Source organism: Typopeltis vanoorti, chromosome 3 (assembly GCF_054136105.1).
Source record: "Typopeltis vanoorti isolate ZY-2024b chromosome 3, IOZ_Tvanoo_1.0, whole genome shotgun sequence".
Taxonomy (NCBI): Eukaryota; Metazoa; Arthropoda; class Arachnida; order Uropygi; family Thelyphonidae; genus Typopeltis; species Typopeltis vanoorti.
The window spans coordinates 143,386,215-143,401,409 of record NC_143551.1 but is presented as its reverse complement, the minus strand read 5'-3'; the positions used below and the strand labels follow the sequence as shown (position 1 = coordinate 143,401,409).

General features: G+C 34.1%; 1 long non-coding RNA gene across 1 annotated transcript in view; it reads right to left on the bottom strand.

Annotated features, from left to right (window-relative positions):
• LOC150108625 (uncharacterized) overlaps window positions 1-15,195 on the bottom strand; it is a 266,756-nt gene that overhangs the window by 181,305 nt on the left and 70,256 nt on the right. The gene's annotated exons all lie outside the window — the stretch shown is intronic.

The window sequence follows — 15,195 nt, the reverse complement described above, 5'->3', positions numbered from 1 at the left end:
AAGCTGATATTTAGTTTCTCTACTAAAATTTCTCGCTTTGCGCTTTGGTTTCAAATTAGGTTTGAAGGGGCAAAATTATATGTTTAGATACATAAGCCAAAACTAGGTTGAATAGAATTTTAAATAAATAGAGCTCTCTAAATAATGCGCATTTCCAGAGATATTAGTTCTCGTGAAAATAATTAAAATATGAACAACGAAGTTCAACACTAAGATAAAAAGCCAAACGGCTATTTTTTTCTAAATTAAGCACAAAATTGGCATTTTGTGCCTATTAAAATACCATCCTCAACCACAAATTTTATTGAAGTGCACCTTAGCTAAAGAGAACGCATCGCGGTGTATAATATTAACAATTCTGTCCCTTTTGGTTCTTGTGAATGGTTCTAATTGAAGGATAAATTTAGTGGGCTAGAACAAATTTCAGTATGAATTCCAAAATACAGAATTACCATAAAATTCATCCAATCAATCAAATTCCGGAAATAACTTGTGTACCAACAGATACTTAAACGGAGGTAACGAATCTAAGAGGCGTGTAGGGTAAAACACTTGTAAACACTGTTCTTAAAGGAGCAAATATTTTACATTTCTGAACTTAAAATGCACGTTTCTTATTGCTTTGAATAACTGATCTAGAAATCTAGTTTCCATGGAAATATTAACCCATGCTGATTCATTGGCAAATTAAATTATTTAAATTACTGTAATCAACTATACGCAAACTAAGTCATGCAATCGATAAAATACAACCCAATTTCTCAATTTGATCCTAAGAAAATTGCTTGAAAAGAAAACGACAGGACATAAGAAATAAGAAATCCTGTTATGCCTATGAATGATAATTTTTATCAACAGAATCATGAAAAGTAGCAGGAGGTGCCTTCATATTAATCGAATATCACTGAGGAAAATTTCATAACACGAAAGAATACACATCGCTGGATGAAAGAAAGAAAGTTATTATGCGAAGAGAAAGAATATAAAAATTATGATAGTACGAGTAGCAAAGATTTCCTCGTAGAATAATGGTATTTAAAATCTCACCCTGTTATTATTCTAATAGAGCTAAATATCAAACAGGTACCGAATCTGAAAATTTTCAACAAGGGGAGAGAGAGAGAGAGAGAGAGATTCTACAAAATAGAGCAAAATGTAACACTTTTTAGCGCCTTGCAACCATATCCAAGGGTGAAAGCTTTAAATAGACGAAGGAACATTCACTCAACCAAACACCCTTAATGACAGCAACAATAAGTATTTTTTTTTTAAATTGCATATGATGTTTACATACATTTGTTTACATGTGATACGTACATTACATGCGTTTGATTACATATGGTACATACTTTTTTAATCTTGGATGAGATGTAATTTCTCAGCTTTCATCCTCGAAGCTTACTTGTAAGCTTATCTGAGGATGACACCAGTTAGTTATTATTTATTGGTTTGTTTGCTGTGTTGGGAAGCTACAAATGAAATCTATGTTTAATAGGCTTGATTTCCACTGCAACCTTTGATATAGAGAAACGTATGTTTGATCACCAGTTTAGTTAAGAGGTGCCTTTAAGAGTTTTTCTCATTTTGCTGTCATAATATTGCTACGCAATGCTATGACAGCAAAACATAAAGACTTCATTTACCTGGCAGTCCTGTTGTGGACAGTTGTTAACTAATGAATTATACTTTCATAACATTTTCCTATTTAAATGTAGTTTTCTGGGTACAATATTGCAAAATTAGGATAAAGTAAAAACAAGCAGCAAAACCTTTCTTTTTAGTTTATTTGGTTTAAAAATTATTCGAGTAATTTATTCGATTAATTGCAAGGGGTTGATCAGTTGACTGATGGAGTAATTGGTTAAATAATAAATTAAAGACAACAAAATTTCTTAAGTTCTGTAATGTACCCGTTTTGTCATTCGTGCTGCCCTGAAATCGGGGGGAGTCTCCGTAGCACAGAAAACTGCTATGCCCTTTGTTTGGAAAGACCTCGATTCCAAATGCCATCTAGGAAGGGAAGCAAGGATTATGCATAAGGGTTTTTCAACTGAAAATGTACTAGTAGATATCATAAGGGAAAGGAAAGGTTTTTCTCTTCCGGAAATTCGGGACTTTCGTCATTCATAAGCAGAAAAATCGACCAGAGAACACACTCAATTAAAAGACATAATAGACCTCAAAGCCTTAGTTCCTTCGGTTATGATTCCAACTAAAACAAACCAAGCTAATCAAGAGAAAACAATCAATTAGTCTTAAAATTAATAATAATAATAATAATAATAATAATAATAATAATAATAATAATAATAATAATAATAATAAATGTTCATTTGAAACATTCCAGTTTGACTTAAGAAAGCATATCCTTTAGTTGGAAAGACTGGGTTCAGAGTTCAGTTATTGAACGTGTGGAACACTTATAAATGTTTTTTCAATGAATGGCAATTTACCAAGGGACAAGGTTTCTTCCTGAAAAAATTAGATATTTTCCTCCTCTATATATTGTACACCAGCCAGAGATACACAAGCAAATTACTAAACAAAATCTACTCGCCTCGTGGGGCCTCTAAGTAATTCTAAATTAACAATACCATCCAAATAGCAGTGACTGCACATATTTTATAATCTAAAATTGTTATTGATAAATGAAATATTGTTGGGATTGCTAGTAAGAAAGGAGCCTACAGAAAAATACAATCACTAATACTAATAATACCAGATCAAACATAAATCAGTGACAGTTTAGGAAAATGAGCGAAGATCAACTTTGGCTGCAACTCTTATTCATTGTGCAATTTTCAAAACTGAGAACACTTTGTCAGTCAGGACTTCGCATCTTTAAACCTAACAGGAAGGAAGGAAAACCACCGACGTCTCTTCGTGCACTCCTCCCTCTCTTCTATCACTTCACATAACAACGCGCGAGGTGTCAGAAGCACAGTTTTGATTACAGGGTTGACTTGATAAATACTTGAGACATTTCTTTCCGGCTCAGACTTGCCATAGTAATTATAACATGCAATGTCCTATCGCCGCACTATCTTAGTGCTCTGTTTCAGTGCTAAGTCAAAAAAGAATTCGTTTGGCTCCTGCATTTCGAACACTTAGGATTCTTGAAGAGGTTGAGAGGTAATCTTTAATGAGATGTGAAATATGACACGTCAGGAAAGACTACGAAATTCGTACCTGACAAAGAGCAAAACTAGCGAACTAAGAAACAAGAAGGAGCAGATAAAAATATGCAGTGTCTTTTTAATTCTGAGATCACGTGAAAGATTTTTTTTCAAATCGGATTACAAAAAAAAAAATCTAGCATATGTGCTTCAGGGAAACACTAAACCGCTCAAACGTTATATATTATATATACGTATATATACCCGTGTGTGTGTATATATAATAAAATATTTTATAATATATGTGAAGTATTTTATTAGAGTAATTTTATATATTTGTCCGTTTGATAGTTAAGCTTCAGCAGACAATAAATTGTGACGGATTTCCCTGAAATTTATTTTATATTTTTGTTATGTTTTATCGGACCATTTCGAGGGACACATTTGGCAAATCTTTTCTAAAATATATAAAGAAAAAACTCTGTTCCAGTTGACTTCTGTTTCAATCGAATCGTTTTATTGGCAAAGCAATTGGAAACCGCAGAAATAATTCCACTGAGGGGCATGAAAGTTAATAAAATTTGATACTTGGAATCTAAACTAAACTTTGTCACTTCAGTTTTGGCTTCAATTGGATAATTTAATGGCAAATTTGGCAAAACAAAATTATATATACAGTATATAGGTCAAACAATCCCCTGCATTCAGCTGTTGATAAATAATGAATGATGTTATTTTACAAGAATGTTATTGCACAAAGAACATTTTTCATCATTATATCCGATTATGTCCTTGTTTGATGAAATTCTGGCACAATATGAAGTTGTTTTTCTTTAAGACAACTCAGATTTTTAATAAGTTTAGGATTAGGTTATTTGTGGTTACGACCGAAGTAATCATGAGAATAGGACATTGTTTTATGAAATAAAAAACAATATTTACGGAAAGAAAAATTCTTCATCTACTGCATATGACCAGCTAACTGACTGTTGCCTGAAAAATCCATATAAAGTTTTTTCCATCCTAGACAAGATTCGAAAAATCAAACGCATAAATCCCCTTATGCTCTCATAAGAGGATGCATGGGGGGATGAAATTGTTTCCTACTTACCTCCCAGAAAAACAATGTTAACATCTAAGCCGTTCTGTTCCCAAATTCAAGTATGTCGCATCCCTTAGCCTAGCTATTTGGAACTGAGTCGGAAGCCGATTTCTATCTTTCTCATCGATATAAGATAAATGCAATCTCCAAGTGACTTGCCTATAAGAAAGCAAAGCAGTAAAAAAATATAAGGTAGACAACTTCCAGCATATCGTGTTCCTAATTCTGTCTAGTATTATTGTGTCAATAACGTGCGAGATCTATGACCGAATTTTTCTAAGGTTGAGGTTAAGAAAAAAAGGAGTTTCTTCCCGGAGAAGAAACTCTTTCCCAAAGATCAACTAACTGAGAATCGGCTATAAAAGAGCTCCTCTAGTCTATGACTTGAACTAAATCTCTAAGGTTCTTTCGTTTATCGATCTAGCGTTGTGGACGTCATCATTTTTATTTAAAAAACTTTTTTTAAAAGACAGTCTTATTCTACTTTAAAAAAAATCGAATGAAACCAAACGTTTTAAAGAATAGTTAATATTTCTTATGCCTGTCTATGTTAAACATACACAAGATAATCTGTAATTGTATAAAGACCCGAAAAAGGGGGTAATTAACAGACACTTGTCCTACAGCTTGAGTTTGAGACTTAGTAACTTAGGAAACCCTTAACCAAAGAGTTTTAACGAAACCCTTTGGTTGAAAATACCTGAGTTCGAATCATGTCTAGAACATTTATAAGGGCTTTATACCTTAAGATGAGTAAGAAGGTTTCATATAGAAGTGGAAGGGGTTTTTTCCTCCAGGGTTTTCTTCCCGCAACCAGTAGAACACATATAATTGACACACAAAAAACATACTTAAGCATTAGTATTAGCAAAACTAACTACTTTATCCTAAAATTATGGTCACCAAAGCCAAGAATACCTGGCAAGTAGTGGGCCTTAAAGACCTCTAATTGCCGGGGATTAGTATTATAGCCTTAGTCTTCGGGTTTACTTCTCTTACATCTCTTAGTGAAAAATTCTCTAAACAGTCAAAGTTATGGTTAAAGAATGCAAATCTCACAAGAAAAATCGACCTTTAAAAGAAAAGAGTGAACACCAATAATAAACGAGACACAATCATCTGCTATACACTCTACTGTCACACTGAGAGGCGATAGAACTTATGCATAACCAAATATGTTTAATGTTTGTATTTGATAAAACAATGTAATACTTATAAAGCTGAACAAAAAAAATACAAATTAACGAATATCTTTTTAAATTAGCAGTTCATCAAATATTACACGCCTAAGTTATACGCATTCTAACATTTTACATCTTATTAATTTGAACATCTTATAAAAGTTCACATCAATAAACAAAAGTAGCAATAATATACACAACAAAGAAAGAAAGAAAGAAAGAAAGAAAAAAAAAAAACGTTTGTGACCTATCACGATGAGTCCTAGAACTCCTTGATTTGCTATGTAATAATAACAATAATAAAACATTCAAAAATTTACAATTATATTGAAGACCGAATACAGTTATTTGTATAAAATGCATTTGTAAAAATCTCTTTTTTATTCCTGAAAAAGAATACTCTGATTCCATTTTATGCGACATGCTAAATGTTTCTGCAAATAGTGTATGCCAATTCTTTCTCTGCTAATGATAGCTAAGTAGTTCAGCCTTCGTTATGGAGCTGGACCAGGCGAATGGGATAAGTGAATACAAAAAGGTTGATGACCCAAGTCTTGGACACACCGTGTCCAAGACTACAAATAAACATACGCAACAATGTACACGCTATGCAAGATGGACAATGGCATATATTTCCTGAAATGAAAGCTTGCTTGCGTGATATCTATCAAATCTACAGACAGTTAAATGTATGGGAACAAAGAAATATGGACCAAAAAATGTTAAATGACATTTCTATTAATTATTAATGATATTTTTGGATTTAGTCACCTGGCTTAACCAAATGCTTCAATTGTTCGAACGCTATTTACAACTAAAAGACACTACAGCTAAATAACATGTTAGGAGGACCACGGTAGAGAAGGAAGGAGCTTGATGTGTGTTCTTGATAGATGTAGAAATGCCGATAATTTCTATATCGATTTAATTTTCCCTACGCTTGCTAAGCTCAATGGCCTGTCATGGCCAAATAACTTGGCTTATTTTTTAAACTTAATTAATGTTCTTATAGGTCGATTAATGCTTTCTGCATAGTGTATTATGACTATTAGACAATTGTGTGTATTCTCTTGGCCGGTTTACTTGCTGAATGAAAAATCTCCCCACCCCCTCCGTATGAGACCTTTTAACTCACCCTCAACTGAAAAGTCTTGAAAAAAAAGTCCTTCGCCTCTCAGAAGGGATTCGAATTGAAAGCATCGCCGAAACCCACTGAGCTGCTGAGGCTCTTTCTATATTAATCCAATAAAGAATTTTTATTAGACATTTCATAATTCTATTTAAATAATAGCTGTCAGTGTATTTGTCCGGGGCGCGCATATTTTAATATACAACTTGCAGAGTGCATGCTGGAAACGGATGTTCAGCACAAGGAAGTTTCCCATCAGAATGAAAGACGTTCTCGTCTCTCTCTCTCTCTCTCTCTCTGGCTGTTTGAAAGCAATATAAACATAATAATCCTTCCTGACAAAACTAATCGAAGCGACTGTTCTGACATCTTCACCTTCTCGTTCCATTCCGCACAGATACGTCCTCTTCCACCCACCCAACTTCGGTGTTATATCCAATGTAAGCCGCATACTGCATGTCAGCTAGCATTACTCCCACAACCGCAGCCTTCGATGCATAATAACTCCTCCCCCCCTCTCCTTTCCCACCTCTCTTGTATACTCTCCAAGGCACGTGAGCACGCACGCGTATATACATACACACACACACACACACACGCACACATACACGCCTCTGGCGAGACATTCTTTAGCTTTCGGTCGCTTCTTAGGTGTCAGACTGGAGTGCATGATAGAGCAGCGATCGTCGGATGCTCGGCTTCAATCTACGGAGTAACCAAACCGTTCAACCGCGGCGCTGGGTTTGAGAGGCAAGCCATTTGTCTGAATTAAGGAAGATAAATGAATTGCAAAGACACCGCTTAAACGTGGATGGATCGGAGTTGATGGCATTTTCTGTCCAAGTCAAGGGATGGTTTCTCACTCTTTCTTGTCCCATTTCTACCGTCTTCATCTACCCTCCCCCCTTTTACATTTAGAAGTCAGTTATACTCCTCACTTTGCAATGCTTTGTGATTTATGTTTGGATCATACGCTGACGAGAAGAGCTCGTGCCACAGACGTGTTGTCATTTTCGGCCTTTCATATGTACGCACTGTTTTGCTGCCCTATAAATATTCAGTTTCGACCCACTCGAAGCAGTAAAGACAATGCCATTTCTCATCGACGTCAACCACCATAAGTGCAGTCAGCTTGAAGAAATATTTATCGTTTGGGCTAAACATGGCTGTTTTCCTTCTTGGAAAAAAAAAGTTCATACTTTGGAGGTTACAAATGATGTAACCGTGATCGAAGAAACGAAAAATAAAAATGTAAAAAATATATATTTTCCATATAGGGCAAATTTCCAGTGATTTCATTTCTCTGTGGAGTCAAGATCGTGGGTTGGATCAACACCCAGGAAACCATGAAACATCTGCGTGGTATATCGAATACGTGTGTTTTCAGGCTGGTTTGTTTTTCGCAAGTGAAATAAAATGGATTTTTTCTGGAGTACTAAACCTCGATTCTGAAACAGGCTAACTCAATCGATACGAAATTCCTTATATTACTGTAGGATTCTAATATAAATATTCGAAATCAAGAATCTCGTGTGGCCTTATTTCAAGGGCAAAAGCATTTCAGGAATATTATACACTTCTGAATGATAGCCTCACGACATTAAGGAAAACTTAATCCGTCTGAATCCAAATTAAAAGTAAATGAAATTCTAATACGTTTTTTTTTTTTTTTGTATAACTAACAAATTCTTAAAATTATCTGTTACACAATGTCAAAGTTTCATGGTGGATCCAGTAACAGTTTTGAGTAGATGGCCAAGGCATGGAGGAAAAATACGTACTTTTCGATTATAACTCATATTTTTAAATATCCACTATAATCACATGAAATGGATCTACATGCAGAAATTTCACGTGAGCTACGAAGGCACTACATATTGGATATTTTGTTCCTATATTCTTCTTACTTTACTTTTTTTTACGCCTGATTATTGCTTTATTATATGTAGGAACCATCATGTTAATTAAAAGCAAGCATAAAGAAAAATAAACGAAAGACAACAAGGATAATAAATAGCAGAAAGTTTTTTTTTGTTTATAATTGCGTACTAGAAAAAAAGTCTGCATTATGTTAACCAAATAAGTTGGCTCTCGAAAAACTGAGGTACTTTTAATACAATAGTTTGTCCCCTTAAATTTTTGTATCTGTAATAAATCTTCTCGTTAGAAACTAGTAATAAACAGCTACCATTAGACAAGAATATTCTAGTAGACATACGTAGTTTTTCGTCATCCTTTTGATACAGAGTTCTTTAAAGAATCCATCAACACAAGAAAAGTATAACACTTAAAATATAATAATGGATCTCAGCATTTAGGATTACATGGTTTCCAAATTATGTACAAAACTCGCACGTGAAAGTTTAATAGTACACCACAAGAGACATCCAAGTTCGTGCACGCAGTGCTGTCTTCCCAGAAATGTTTAATATTATATGCATCCACCAGCGCATAGTCATCGCTCAACAGTACTGGCTATCATTATCGCAAGGTTCGCCGTTTTTTGCTCTTTATCAGGGAGAAAAAAACCTCACATGGCGAATACCTCACAACGTATTCGCCATGAGATTGCACGAAACTGGTGGAAGATAGCGAGGGCCTAGTATTGTCAGCATCTGTACGGTCATACAATAGCCCTGTTTTCTATCTCCATTCCTGATTATTCCTAAGCTCCTTAGGAATCTCCTTGTAATACTTATAGGAAGAGTTTTATGTATTCGCACCATGAAAAGTTTTAAACTTATAGTACTTATAGTGCTTATTAGTACCTTGGGTAGGCTAAGGATTTATGTTATCTTATTTTCTGCCTAATCTGGAAACTCTACTCTAGAGTAACTACGGAGGCACTTCAGACCTCCAATAAGCAGGGAGATTGTCTCATATCGGGTGATGGAATTCATCTCCCATATAAAGACATTCAGAAACATCTATGCCCAGGATAGTATTTGAATCAGTATCCTGTTGGTTGGAGAACCTGGAGAACTGGTACATTAACCACTCGGCCCGTCAAGTTGGTCAAAGCCAATCAAGAGAATGAACTACACTGAGAGCGATACAGTAAAGTCCACATAATAGCAACGAACATTAAGCGTCGTTAATATTATCCCGTAGCACATTATTATGCTGTAATCTGAATGATGAAGCTTCTGAGAAATTCTATGCATAGGCACCAAGAATGTGTCCAAATTATTGACATATGACAATACTAAGGATTTTCAGTTCCACATCGAACCACTCACGACCGTAACCAGAAATTCCTATAATGCAATCTTCAATGCTGCATAGGAATTTCTGTTTACTGTTCCAGTTCAAGAACAATGAACAATGCATCCTCCCAAAAAATGTCTAGTGTGCACACGGATGTTATAGGATCTTGCAAGCTGCTGTTTTCTCATTAAAATTAAGGCTGAAATTTTAGAGCACTAGACGGCATTCCCTCATTAGAGGATGGATGCAGTTTAGATGCTATGTCTTTGTAAGGACAACTTCCACGATAAAATATCGCAATTCTATTCTGAATTGCGATAGTTGATTGAGAGTTTTTTGAACTCTTGTATCGACTACTTACTGTTAATTTTCGATGTTACAACAATAACTACTAATGCTGAGTTTGAACTGAAAACCAGTTTGCTTTAGTGTGCAATGATTTGCAGATCAAGATTGATCTGTAGTTTGTAGAACTGCTGGAATTGAAAAGCAGGAGTTTGGTGAAACTAACTTCTTAAGTCGAACTGAGTTCGACTGTTGCGACAATGTTTCGAATTATGTCAAATTCTTGCTGTCTACCCTCATAAATTGGTTAACAGATCCTTCAGATCAAAGTGGATCCATCTGTTATTGGGTGTTTTGTTTCTTTCTTCAACATTATTGTGTCATATACTTTCTTCGTATTACTGTCCAAACAGAAAAACATTTCCTTATTGGAGTTGTAACTGTGATTCGGATATAAGATAATTTTTCAATTTAATTTTTAAATGTTCTGGCATCGTGGAAGCAAATATGCACACTGGATATATACTTAAAAGTATGTTAAATGGATAATTATATGGAAATTATATTTTATATAATTCCCATGATTTAGAAAATTATGGGAAAAATTATTTAAAGAAACGTATTTTCTGCGAAGTTGTTTTCTATAATCATAATTCACCGATTCTTATAACGGAATCTAAATCGTATATTTAAATCGTAAAAAAAAGCGTGAAGCAGACGTATATTTTCAAAAAAAAAAAAGAAGAAGAAGAAGAAAATGCAGCCTTTATCAGCATCTTTCAACAAAATCAGAAGTTATCTGTTAAATCGAATTCTGTGATATTTTATTTTCAAACTACATTTATTCCTTATTTTTTTTTTAGATTCACGAGAGCACATTTCAGCTCTTAGTTATTTTTATAATAAACTATATAGAAAACTAGTGTGTTTTCTCCTTTCTAACACACCATCACTTCTCTTTTCGCCTTAACTAATTAGATTATTAATTACATATAATGCTCATCCTGACTACAGGAATTGGGTCTACGCAGTCCTTGATTGACTGGCAGAGAAATTGTGTATTATACTTGTAAAATACTGAGTTTTCTCCTTATATGCCTGCTTTACAGAAGGAAATATTGAATTTTGGGGGTAAAAAGAGAAAAAAAAAGAGAAAAAAAACCTCCACCTCCGTCTAAGGCTGACCCTGCTGGATGAAGGATGAAGGAAGAAAAAATTGTCGTAGACTTAAAAGTGAGATCTAATTTCAACCCAAGTTGTGTGTAGTGAAGTAATTCAAAACTACGGGGATATCCTTTATGAATATCTCGGGGAACCAAACTTAACCAAAGTAAATTTTTGAAGAATTCCCGTGTTCCTATTTTCTCTCCACTTTATTGCCTAACTCAGTGGCATGTTTGTTTTCATTTAAATAACTGTAATTAAATTTAATCATAAGTGGTCATTAATTATCCAATCGATTTAGTTTTATGTTTTTAAAGCTATCTCCATTTTTCTGTCAGTTTATGAGTATGTTGTTTAAAAGATTTATTAATAAGCCAATCATTACTAACAATAAACGATTGTTTATAAATCTTTGGTTTATAATGCGTGCAAAGAGAGAAAAATGCAATAAAGCTTTCCTTATAAAACAAAATGAATTGTATTTCAAACATTTCTAATTATAATAGCGCGCTTTTTTTTTTTTTTTAATTTGAAATCTTATGTACGGCTCACGGCCCTTTTAAAACGTAAGAAACGTGTCTTCCCAGCTGTGCGTAAGGTTAGCATTCTCTGTTCTACCTCTTTCCAAGACTCGGCCTAACAAATAGTTTATAGGTAACCAAACGCTTTTGTAACGTATAAACCGCTAAGCTAAGAGAAAACACGCGCAAATATCTGTATGCTTTGGGGAATCCCTATAAGTTTTCACGAAACCTCGGGGTTTAAGAAACATCGCTCTCTGGTCACTATTCTGGATACTTGTTATTAAAAAACATGATTTTTAAAGAACAAAAATGAAAGATCCCGGACACTTAATTATATAAGTAAGTGTAGTTTACTTCTTTATTAAAATGCTTCAAACTTTCTGTTGATTTGAGAAATATCCTTTTTTGTAAGTAGAATCATTTTTCGACGTTGTTTTTAAAACTATAACAAACGCTGCCAAAAATGTTCTTCATGCTCCTTTCGCAGTTAAGTGAGAAAAATAGAAAATGTTAAAAATCACTTCCACTCTTTTATGGTAAAGCAAAACGGGTCTATCACTTACTCTCTTAGCTTTTCCAGCAATAAAAATGTATCAGCATTTAGCGGGATCTTTCTGACGAACGATAATATAAAAACTATAGCAACGAACTGTATAGGAGGAGTGCGTTCAAGGTTATTTCACTGATGTCACGTGTTTATGAAATCCATTTCATCAACAGCAGAGCCATCTGTAAACAGTTGCGAAGTAATGTTGTTGTAGAAATTCGTTGGGCTATAAAATTGTAGTAAAAAAAAGGAATTGAAAAAAAAAAAAACCTTTTCCTTATGCCAGAGATACTGGAAGCGCGCCAGAAATATCCTTTGAAAGACAAAGATTTAAGGCAGTCTAAAGAAGTGTGACTTTTAGCCATAACGATACATCTAAATCAAAATTAGATGACTTGAAAACTAGTAAATCACTAATATCAAATTGATATGAAAAAACTGAAAACTTTTAGATGTTTAATGCGCATGGGGAGAAATACCAGTGCAGATGATTTCCATAGCCAAACCCTGCCGTAACCCAGTAGTACTATTGCTGAAGATTTATGTATAAAACAGTGGCGGCCGGTGAAAATTTTAAGTGGGAATGCTGCATATACAAAAAAAAAAAAAAAAAAAAAAAAAAAAAAAAAAAAAATTACATATCAAAAAAAGTTTTAATGTGTAAATAAATTTACATATTAAAAATTTATTTATTAAAAATATTTCATTCTCACCACGAACAAACACCAATAATAAAAGTTTCGTATCAATAGCAATGACAAGCGCAAATGAATATCGGTGTTAGATCGCAATTATCATTAAACGAAACAAATGAAAAAATATAATTATTTTCATATGTTCAACAGTGACACTCGCATTAATTCAGCCTTGTATCTATAATAAATAAATAATTATATGTTTTTTTAACAAAATAAAATAAGATTGACAAAAAATAGTTCACCACGAACACGCACCAATAATAAACGTTTCATAGCTCACAGAAATAAGGCGCGTAAGCATACTAAAGATACACTGCCGTTTGCGCAGTGTGAGAATGACGTAACGTGCAATGACAAGCGCAAACGAATATCGGCGTTAGATCGCAGTGCATTTGTTTCGTAATCTAAAGCGTTAATAGAACAATTCCAATTATTAACTATTCAATCAATGCCAAAACATAAGCTGTAACCTTTAACATGTTGTATTGCATTCATATACTGTTGTAAGCGTTGTTATTATTTATAAACACAAACAAAATTTAATTTTTTCATTTTTTCCTTGGGGGTGCTGCAGTGTCGCAGTGCTTATGTACCGGTCGCCACTGGTATCAGTACGAATCATATGCAGTATTTAGGATGACATCAGAAAATTAAAAACATCATAATAAAGTAAATGGATTACGATCAACTCGATTTTAAAGTCCTCAGACAACTTTGTTGGTGCAATGAAGCTGGTTGAGTCCTCTTACCATGAATTCTTTGTTAAAATTATCTCGATTTTGTTGGCAATGTTTGTTAAATTCTGCTAATAAACATCCAAGAAGATTTCTTAACTTACTTTTGACTTCAGATCAGTTCAGGCGAGTGTTACCAAACAGAAAGGGAAAAATTCCTTTATTTTCTACAGTAGCATGCGAGATAATATGCGTATATTTTAAAGGCACCGATTCGCTGCACATAAGTTATCAATAAGAGTCGTCTCATCAAAGCAAACCGGATAGTCAATGACTTTTAATGTGTCGAACTGGTTGTTAACTATTCAGCCAGAGGCGTAGCTCTAATGATGATACCGCTGCAACATAAGAGTCAGAAGTGTTTTCCTGAAAACTGACTGAAATATCGTGTGTTAATGGATTTATTTCATTCTCCGTCAAGTTATTAAGAAATCTACATATAGGAATTGAATATTAATTATGTTAAAATAGATGAATGCAGGAAAAAAAAAACGAGAGATGCACCTGTTTTTTTTTTTTAATTTTTATATCTCGAATAATTATTGGCGTTCTAAGTTTTACATTAAGACTTACTAATCTCAGAAATATCAAGATTAATCACTAATTTACAAAGAGAGATAGAAACTTTCAATCCTTTTGAAAATTTTCTGCGTAATTTTTTTTTTTTTAATTTCTGTCCCATGAGACTAACCTCACAGGTTAGTCTCATGGGACAGAAATTAAGGACGTATAGAGAAAAGCAATGATATTCGTTTTGAATACGGAATAAATATTTAACATCTTTATCTAACTAGTTTAAAACTAATCAATCTAAATAACTGATATTCGAGTCTATTTGAGTTAAAAATATGTGCTGAACATCAGCAAGTCCATTTGGTCTTAAGTAAATCTTTTGTTAGTAACTTTTTTAATATACCCCACTGTAGTTAAATCACCATACGGGAGATGTAAACTTCCACCAACCCCTGGTGTAAGAACTCCTGTTCAATATCAAAATCATGTCTTCATTGTAGAGAGAAAGGCCAGAAGGAGATACAGCAGACATCATGAAAACACTCCCAACATTTCCTCCATTTTGAAGGCGCACTTTTTACGAGTTGTGTCAATGCAATTTATTTTGAATCAACGCTAGCTTCATCCGGGTAAGTTTAAATGTCCACGCTCACTGAACAAAAGAGTGACGAATGCATATTTTAAGAGTGTATCCAGATCTCAACAGCTTCTTACTCAATCGACGTACTTAAAGGGAACGAGTAGGCCTAGTTGCCAAGTATATATCACTTCCCCTTAGCAACCAGGAGGTTACAGTTTCGAGAACCATTGTAGTCTTTAGGTAGAAGATGATTTTCATCACTGGTACGAGGAATCAGTCCTGATTACTGAAGGTGAGGTAGCTTGATAAAATACAATGCTTAGTCTCTAAAGCAGGGTAACTAAATTATCTAGACAACACATGGCAATAACGAGATCATTATTGCCATCTGTGGTTTAGATGATTGTCATTCGTT